This window comes from Brassica oleracea, chromosome C1 (assembly GCF_000695525.1).
Source record: "Brassica oleracea var. oleracea cultivar TO1000 chromosome C1, BOL, whole genome shotgun sequence".
Lineage (NCBI taxonomy): Eukaryota > Viridiplantae > Streptophyta > Magnoliopsida > Brassicales > Brassicaceae > Brassica > Brassica oleracea.
The window spans coordinates 29,324,688-29,335,110 of NC_027748.1; positions in this window are offsets into that span (position 1 = coordinate 29,324,688).

Consider the following 10,423-nt stretch of genomic DNA (forward strand, 5'->3'; position numbering starts at 1 on the left):
TAAAACTAGGTGTCTTCCTGCATCGTATTTTTTAACAGATAAATATAAATTATATTTTAAAATATTTTTTTTTAAAATTCTTTAATTTTTTTTTCATATCAATATTTTAATATAAATTTGATTTCATTAAACATAAAAAATATATTTAAGAATATGCATGTATATATTTGAAATTATAATCTTAGATAGATTTTTCTATCTATTTATTTTAAATAAATTTGTAAAAGTTACATAATTACCAAAAATTAAAATTAAACAATATTTATAAAAAATTTAGATATATAAGAAAATAATGATTTTACGATTAAATTTTTATAATTTTCTAAAAAAATTGTATACATTTTTGAAAATTGTAGTAATAAAATTGTATAATTTAAAAATATATAATTAAATTATATTTCGAAATTTATAATGCTATATTTGAAATATTTATTTTAATGATGATTTATGACTTATTCTCATATTCTAAAAAAAATTCCAAAAATATAAATTGACATTAAATGTAATATATGAGTTATTATCATATTTTAAAAAATTACCAAAAATATAAATAACATTAAATGCAATTGTTCATATCATATTAAGCTATAAGACATGTCATCAATTTCAGTAACTATGTCATATTTGTTTTGTGAAATTGATTGTAGAAAAGATTTAAGGCAAAATCACTTCGCAAATATAGTCTAGGGGATACTGTATATAACGAACTTAGTATAACTTCATATAATAAATTGAATTATTTATTTGAATATTAGTAAAATATGTATGTATAGTAACATTTAAATTGAATAGCACTTGTTTGATATTATAATTTATGGTAATTGAATGATACATGATTTTAACCCAAAAAGTCTAAAATCATTGACTCTGAAAACGTAACTCTCTTCCTAAATATAAGATATTTTAGGTAAAACACGTTTATTAAGAAAATTATTTTTATCTAAAAAGTATAATTAAAATTTAGAACATAAAGTTTTTTTCTAAACATCTTATATTTCAGAACGGAAGGAGTAGATTTCTATATGAATTCATAACATCAATTTAACTTACAAGCTTCTAAAATTAATTAACTTGACATTACTTTCCATAAGCCAAAGAACCTCAACCGATAATAAACAGTTTCCTTAATAACCTTTTAAAAGGAATTTTAAATGAAAATATAGACTATTTGCTGAATGATTCTCACTTTTTTACATCAAGATTCCCAACTTATTATTATTAATATTACATCACAATAAAAAGTGTACTAGGTGTTTTCTTCCACCATGTGCAACAATTAAAAATTGAAAATGAATTATATCTACAAATAAAATTTGTTAATATTTTAGATTTTATTATTTTTCTTACCAAAATTTTAATATAAATTTGATTTAACTAAACATAAAATCAAGATACAATAAATAATTTTGTACTTTAAATTATATTAAAGAATAGATATGTATATATTTCGAATTGTAATTTTAGATAGATATTTTATCTATTTATTTCGGTTAAAATATGTTAAATCAATTTGTATAAATTAAGAAAAATATTTTTGATATAAAATATATATTTACAAAAAGTGAACTAAACAGTATTTCTAAAATTTATAGATATATAAAGAAAACTAATGATATTATGATTAAAATATTTTTTTTAAAATATATAAAAAAATTTGAAAGTGTAAAGTGTTTTTATTAATGAAATTGTATAATCATAAAAAATAGAACTAAATAATATTTTAAGTTTGTAAAATACTGTTATACTAGGTGATTTTTCCGTGCTCATGCACTGATATAAATGTATACAAATAAATATATTTTAAATTATTAATATTCTAATTTTAATTCATATGTATGATTTTTTAAAATAATACTATATTATTTTAATTAGACATACATTTTGAATATATAATATCTAGTCGATGTGGTTATTACTTCACTATATTGAATAGTATTTAATTCTCAAATTTAACCATAATATTTTTTTGTACTGATATAGATTAATGTTTTGATTAATTTTTCTTTTTTACATTTAGACTTTGTCCTGGGGCCTAAAAATATATATGTTTTAAATTACTCATTTGTGGATTATAATGAATTATACATATTTCTTCAAATCGAAGCATATAATTCTAGTTAAACTAAATTTGATTATTTTTATTTATTTCATTTGTTCATATTTTTGATCTTAAATATGTATATATAGTTCCGTAAATTCTTTTGTATAATTTGATATTTGTGGATTTGTAAAATTTTGAAAACTCAAAGTTAAAAATTTAGCAAAAATAAATTATGCAAAAATGAATAAACATCTCAATCGTATCAACTATAAAATATTTTTAGTTCATCAATGATATTTTAATATATGTTATTTAAATTACCTTTTCTCAAAAATCTGAGAAAATAGACTGATATAAATAAATATTTTTATTAATTAATATAAATTACGTTGTTTAATACTCTCTCCGTTCCATAATGATAAACTTTTTAGAAAAAAGTTTGCTTCATAAAGATATATTTTTTGTGTTTTCTATGAAAAAATTGTAAACTTTAAGAAAATTAATTGACTTTATTGAATTAATATTGGTTAAAAGTTATTGAAAACTAAAATTTACAGAAAACGATACATTTATTATGTGTTTTCTTAATATGTGTAAAAATACTAAAAAGTATATCTTTGTGGAACGGAGAGAGTATTCTGTTTTAAAAAGATGATTATCTTTTTAACATCAAAACTGTTTTTGTGAACTTTCCTTTTTTTAAATCAAATTATATGTAATATATTTTCATTAAATATGCTTTCTTTCCTTTTTGTAAATATAATTTTCGTTCTTTTATTATATGAATATTTATTATTTATTATATATGTTATTTATAAAATATTAAAAAGGAAACTAAAATTTAAAATTTAATTGGCTTAAATTATTAAATACTTTTTTATTAATGGCAATTTGAAATAATAGTTTAATTCATTAAGGTTACTTATATAATTAACTAATGTAGAATTAACGTTAGCGTGGAGCCACGTAGAAAAGAGAATTTTCAAATAATATTATAGAGAATATATTATTATATTATTTAATGTCATATTTGAATAGATTTACTTTAATAATCATGTATGAGTCATTACGATATCTTTAAAACTTTACCAAAAATATAAATCAACATTAAATGTAATTGTCTATGTCATATTTAACCATAATTAATATCATAGCTTCTAACATGCCATGTCACATTTTTTAGTGAAAGTGATTGTATAAGTGACACATAAGTAAAGTGTGTGTAATTACTTTGCAAATAATGTCTAGTGAATTATTTTATCATTTCATTTTGGAATTTTAGATTGTCTAGCAAAAAGGATTCTAACCTCTTTGTATTAAACCTTAAGTTAATAAAAACCAGTATTTGCGCACACAAAAATAAATTGAAGTTAAAATCTATGATTCTTTTAGTCAAAATTTAGTATATATATTATATCAACAAGATTTGGATATATATTATATCAACAAAATTTGGATTATTATCTTTAGACATAAAATTACTTAAATATATCTTCAAATCATTAAAATATTTAAAATTTAATACTACCTCCGTTTTGCAAAATGTATCGTTTTGAGATTTTATATTTGTTTTATAAATTGTGCAGTTTTGCAAAAGTAAAATTTTAAATAAAAATTCAGTTTCTAATGCGATTTGATCCAAAATAATTCAATGGATTGTAAAGTGTATCTCTACAATGAGTTTTTTTTATTGATCAGTGGCATACTGTTGGAGATGGAATATGTTCATTTATAAGATCAACATGTAAATGACTTTGGTCCAATATCAAAAAGATAGGTGGTTGGATTAAGCCAAATCGGGTAAGAAAAAAGCATACAAACATACGAAGCCGGCACAAAAACTAGAATTTTTAGACTTATACTCTTAAAATTTGTCCTTGACAAGTATATCGTCCTAAAAAGCGATTTGCTTGTTATATTCCTTGTAGTCAATTGATGATATTCTAGTAAACTTCTTTCAAATAATTCACTATCGAATTTGTGATTTCATTTCGAACTAGCTGAATTCAGATTCAACATATACATATACCTTAGATATTTTCCGGAAAGAAATACTAGAAATGGTGATCATTTGTCTCTGACTATTTACATTATGTGCGAAGGTATTGTCTCACATTATAAATCAAGCAAACTCCAAACTCACTGGTCTGTGGACGAGTCACTTTAGCAAATCACAAGTTTGCAACTGCTCTCAAGAAAAAGAAAAAAACAGCAAGAAGCAGTCTCATGATAATAATTAATAGGGAAATTAGGAGCAATAACCATAAAAAAAATAATTAAGAAAGGTACCATATGAGACTAATGTTTAGAATATAGTATAGATAATATGTATTAGTTCCATTAATGCCCTAAAAACTCACAGGCACATATTTCTGGTTTTTCTTCTCTTGCAGCTTATATGGTTTTTTTTTTCTCATCCATAATTCAGTATATGTTTTCCATCTCAAAGTTCTTGACCAACAATAAAATTGCATAACTGAAAGAAAGGTATTAATGATCAATATCCGACAAAAATAAAAATTGTGACACAAAATTAAAAGATTCAAATTGTGGTTAACTGTTCTGAATCAGCCAGATGGAAAGAGAAAATTAGAAAAATCAGACATCGGACGGTAGAAGATGATGAACAGTGCTACATATATTAAATAGTCTATTCTATATTTTTGACTTGTACAAATAGAACAGAAATCAGTTTTCGTGTAATATAAAGTTGTAAACAATTAGATATTTTTGATATGAATCATCTTGTTAAGAGTTATCTAGACACAAAATCTGACATCTTGTATAACCACATTTTTCATAGTTTCTTTTTATTCTACACCAAAACAATCAGTGTGCAAACATGTTTAAAATACACTAACATAGTACTCGACGTTATTGTCATAACATAGTATGTCATTGTCATTCTCCTCTTTGCTCCTCACTTTCTTCCATCTCCTCGTTCTCTTCCTCACTCGTCAGTTCTCATTTTTCATTCCTTATTTTCAATTTTTACTTTCAGAGTCACTATAAATTGATTGTTTTATATTATATGTTTCATAAATATAACATATTATAATATGAAACTTGTGCTTTAACACACACGTTAGGTTCTCACTTTCCTCTACCTCTTCACCCTTCACTGGTTCTTACTTTCCTCTACCTCTTCACCCTTCACTTTTCCTCTTCTTTACTCTTTACTGTTCACTCTCCACTTTCTTTTTCACTCCTCCTTCTATTTACTCCTCACTTCTCACTTCTCACTTCTCACTCCTCCTCCTCCTCCTTATTTCCTCTTAGCTCCTCCTTTTCTTTTCTTGTCCATCAGTTTTAATTAAAATTCTATCAACTCTTCCGCAAATCATATATTTTTCTTTGTTCTTGATATTTATTTTGCAGTTTTGGAGAACATGAACAATTTACATTAAACTATACTATTTTGTTGTTCTCTATTCTATTTGAAAATATAAAATAGAAGTGTTACTCCCCATGTTTTTCTTTTTTTAATTCTGGTGACAACTCCACCAACTTTTCTACCGATCATATCCCTTCTCTCCTCCTCATAATTTTTATCATTCACTTCTTAAGAAGATGAACAATTCACATGTTAAAATGAAATATTTGGTATATTCTATTTTATTTGGAAAACATATGTTCATCTTTCTTCTCTTTCTTTTTCATCCATTTTGGTAACAACTTCATTAACTACTCATTCCCCTCTTTCTCTTCATCTTCATCTTCCTCTTCCCGTTCCTCTTCTTCCTCTTTCTTTTCTTTCTTCGGAGCCTACTCTACCGACCACCGCTCTTCGTGCATGTGTTTCTCGGTGCTAACTCTCAAACTCTTTGTATCTGTTTTTTTTCTCGCAGCGAGTAAAATTGGTTCTAGTGATTAGGGAAGAATTTCTAAAACTACAAAACGAGAAAGACAAAAGAATAATGAAAATGCAAAAATATTTTGTTCCATACTACATTTCTAATAAATATAGTATAGTATAATTAATATAATGCATTTGTCAGACGTTCACGTGCAGAGAAAGAGAAAGTGGTCCATATTTGTATCAAATTGTTACATCGAAATATCTATTTTATTACATAGTTATTCACTTAATATTTTTCTCTGGACATTCTACTAATTCTTTTTTTTTTTTGATTAACCTGGGGGTATCACAGGCCCATGGAGAAGCCCAAACTAATTCCCAAGGGGAGGTGCAGCCCATGGATAGACCCTCTCTCCGGATATTCAAATGAGCCCTAAAGCATAAGCCCATATCCGTGTTAGGTGACCAGGATAATTATGTTTCTACTAATTCATCCTTATTAATATACACAAATCATTTATCACCTTTGGAAGTAGAGTAAATCATTTGGCGAAAACACAAATGAAAAATATACTTGGAATCAACAATGAAGATGGAGACCAATGCAATTAGAGTTGATAGAGTCAAAGCCAAAACTCAAGGTTAGGAGTAAAAAAAATTCTTATGAACTTGTGGGAAAAAAGTTATTTAGCATTAGTATCCAACTAAAATAAAATAACAATAATGGATTTGGTCATTTTCCCAATCTTCTTGGAGCAATGAAACGCGGAGAACGCAGCAGACCGCTTAGTGGAATTTCATATTTTATTCCTAGGAAGTAGGAAATCGTTTGACACCTAAAGTTAAATACAGGTACCAAAAATAAAGAAGTTACCTTTCTTTGATGTAGTTATCACTAAGGGCTGGGAAAATTATCGGTTAAATTTGATCAGATCCGTTATTCGTTTTGATTCGATCCAAAAAATTTGAATATCCGTAAAATTTCAAATCAAAGTAAATAGTAAAATATGATATTCGTAAAAAACGAAGCAAATCACAAATATTATTTTTTGGAAAGATGGATATTCGATCTGATCCGTATATTTATATATATGTAATGTAATTATATATACAAACTATTGTATCTATACATATTTTATGATACAATTTGGTAATTTTTTTAATTTTAAGTTGTTTTTCTAAATTTTGGTTTTGGGTTATTGCATATCCAATTTTAATTTTATGTTGAGTCAAATGTCAACATATGATTTTTTATTAGGCTTGTTAATATTGGAATTTTCTTTACAATTTATGATAAAATGTTAGTTTATTAGTATGATATTATTATTTTTATTTTAGATTAACTTTTTTTAATAAAAAAATACATATTAATTTTAATGTTATATATTATTTAATTTTTCTACTTTTTAATATAATTGGCAGATCGAATCGAATAACCCGCGAATATCTAAAAAACATCGGATATCCGGAATTTTTCGGATCGAAGCGAATCACAAATACATATATTCGTATAGAGCTGAGCGGATCACGAATACTGTAAATTTTCCGGATATCTGCTCCGTGCCAGCCCAAGCCAGCCCAAGACTTATCAGTTTCGAGCTAGCCAATATTATCATGTGGTGGCATGTTCACCTGTAGATTCTTACCTTTATATTAATATTTCCTTCATTTAAAATCCAATAGTTTTGATAACTTCACACATGGACTTGGTTATCTTAATATTTTTCTCTTGCAGCAGGTAAGTATCTCTTAATAGTCTAATTATGTTAAGTCGAATATCGTAAGAAAAACTATTCCATATTCATATATATGATATAGTGTCTTTTTGAGAGAAACCACATGACTAATTCCATGGATAAGTACTCCTCTAACTTATAAATAACATATCTTTTAAAAGATATTTATGCAGACTTGTTTACTAAAAGCGCGCGAGCAAATCCATTTATGCTTACTATATAAAATCACACTGAACTGATGCAGTTTATCTATTCAAATAGTTTTTCATTCCATAAATTCGATTTAATTGTAGAATTAACTGACAAAAGATTATATCCGTTCGTTTTAACCAGTTGTCATGTCAAGGACCCATGCCATAAGCCACAATGATCCCACACACATCTCCATTGTGCAAGAGAATAATCAAATATGAAATCTCTGCGAATCTATGTCTTGAGTTATCAACCTCCAAATCATCACACACGTCTCAAAACCAAATTTTATGGGTTCAAAGAAAAACTAGGATTTGAATAAGGAATGGTAGATTTAATCAACAATTAATTGTTTGAACAAAATATAATCGTACTGTTGGAACAATTTCATGGTCAAGAGATCAATTTCAGTTTATATTCAAATCATGTATTTATGGGGAAGGGGGAGTAATATTAGGATACGAGTATATAAGAAAGAACAAAACTTAGATTCACCCTTACGGTAGAACTTTAAATTCACCTCCCTTCTTATTACCAATCAAAATGACACATAGATTAATAATAAAAAATATATATATTTTAAAAAAAAAATCTAAAATAATTGAAAAAAAATAATTACGTTCATTTTAATGACGCTAAAGCCACTAAGTAAACCCTAAATCTTAAATTCTAAACTTTAAACCTTAAATCTAAACCCTAAACCCTAAATTCTAAACTCAAACTCTAAACCCTAAACCTAAACCGTAAACTCTAAACCCAACCCCTAGCCCTTAAACTCAAACCCTAGATCCTAAACTCAAACCTAGACTCTAAACCAAAATCTTAAACCCTAAAGAAACAACATCAACGTTAACCCAAACCTTTAGGATATAAGATTTGGGTTCAAGGTTTACGATTTGAGTTTAGGGTGTAGGGATTAGGTTTGGATATATAATTTGAGTTTATAGTCTATGATTTGGGTTTAGGATATAGGGTTTGAGTGTAGGGTTTACGGTTTGGGGTTAGGGTTTAGGATTTGGGTTTAGGATATAGGGTTTGAGTGTAGGGTTTACGGTTTGGGGTTAGGGTTTAGGATTTGGGTTTAGGGTTTAGGATTTGGGTTTAGGGTTTAGAGTTTACGGTATAGATTTAAAGTTTAGGGTTTAGTTAGTGGCGTTAGCATCATTAAAATTGACGTTATTATTTTTTTTCAATTATTTCAGATTTTTTTAAATAAAATTAATCTATTTTATTATTAATATAGGTGACATTTTGATTGGTAATAAGAAGAAAGGTGAATTTAGGGTGAACCTAAGTCTTGTTCAGAAAGAAAACAGTATTCATTTTGTTTCACCACAACTTTGAAGATAACCATTTTTTTTAACATTTAACTAAAGACAAAGAATGACCAATAGTAAATTATTAGATTTTATTTTTAAATTTTATTTAAATATTATTTAACTATAAATTTTTTACATTAGACTTTAGAAAAAGGGAAATTAGGGACTATAGACATGAAAAAGGGTAATTCACAGACTAGCGGTTTTACCTAACGAATATATATACGGCATCATATATACATAATAATACTATGATACCCTTGTCAATTAACCGGCTAACCTGCTAGAAGATAAATAAAAAAGAAAAAAAAATTTACTGCCCAAAGTAAATCGTGTCTTCTCCCATTCCAAACACCTTCTCCTTCTCACTTTCTTCGTCGATTCTTTCTGGAATTCGAAAGGACCCTGCCGCTTATCTGCTCCTACGGCTCGCCTCTCACTGCAATCAACTTTTCATCTCTGTAGTCTTCCTTTCTCACCGGCTTCGGTTTTACGGGCGTCGGTGGTTCGGTTTTGCGCGACGGTTTCGGCGGAGGGGAGTAACACCGCCGGCATCTCCAACTTCACAAAGTAGCGGTTTTCTCAGATCTTTGACAACGCCGTAAGTTCTTTCGCTTTCAGCTTCGTCTCCGTTTCTCTGATTTCATCTGAGATCTTGGCAAAATTAGGGGTTTTAAGTGTTAAGTCTATATCATTGTTCCTATTGTAAGTTTCATATCGATGATGCAAACTATGTGGTGTAGTAATTTATACGAAGATGTGTAGAATATCATTGCTTAGAATTGGCCTGTCAGTACACATAGTGTGAAATTTCAGATCTGGTGTCCATTTGGAATGTAATAGTATTCATATCCCATTCAACTATTCCATGTAGGATAGTATCACTTGCGATAATGTTTGATTTGCTGCAATTTGTGTTTGGGTGTGGTTCAGTCTGATGTTCTTAATCTAAGTTATGCTTGACACTACAAGAAAACAGGGGGATTCTGATGGCCGAAATCGTCGGAAATTCGTCGGAATAGACCGATTCCGACGAATTTCCGACGAACCCGTCCGTCGGTATCGTTTCGTCGGAAAAAAAAAATTCGTCGGAATTTCGTCGGAATTTCGTCAGAACTTCCGACGACTTTCTGACGAATACCGAGAAACGTCATTCTGACGAACTTTCGACGATATTACGATGCGGACACACGAGACCAGAGTTCATCGGAAAAACTACGTACCGACGGAGAACGTTCCTCGGACAATTCCGACGTAGGGTGTTCCTCGGTGTATTCCGACGAACATTGGGCGTCGGAATATACCGACGGACAATGGTCGTCGGAATATACCGACG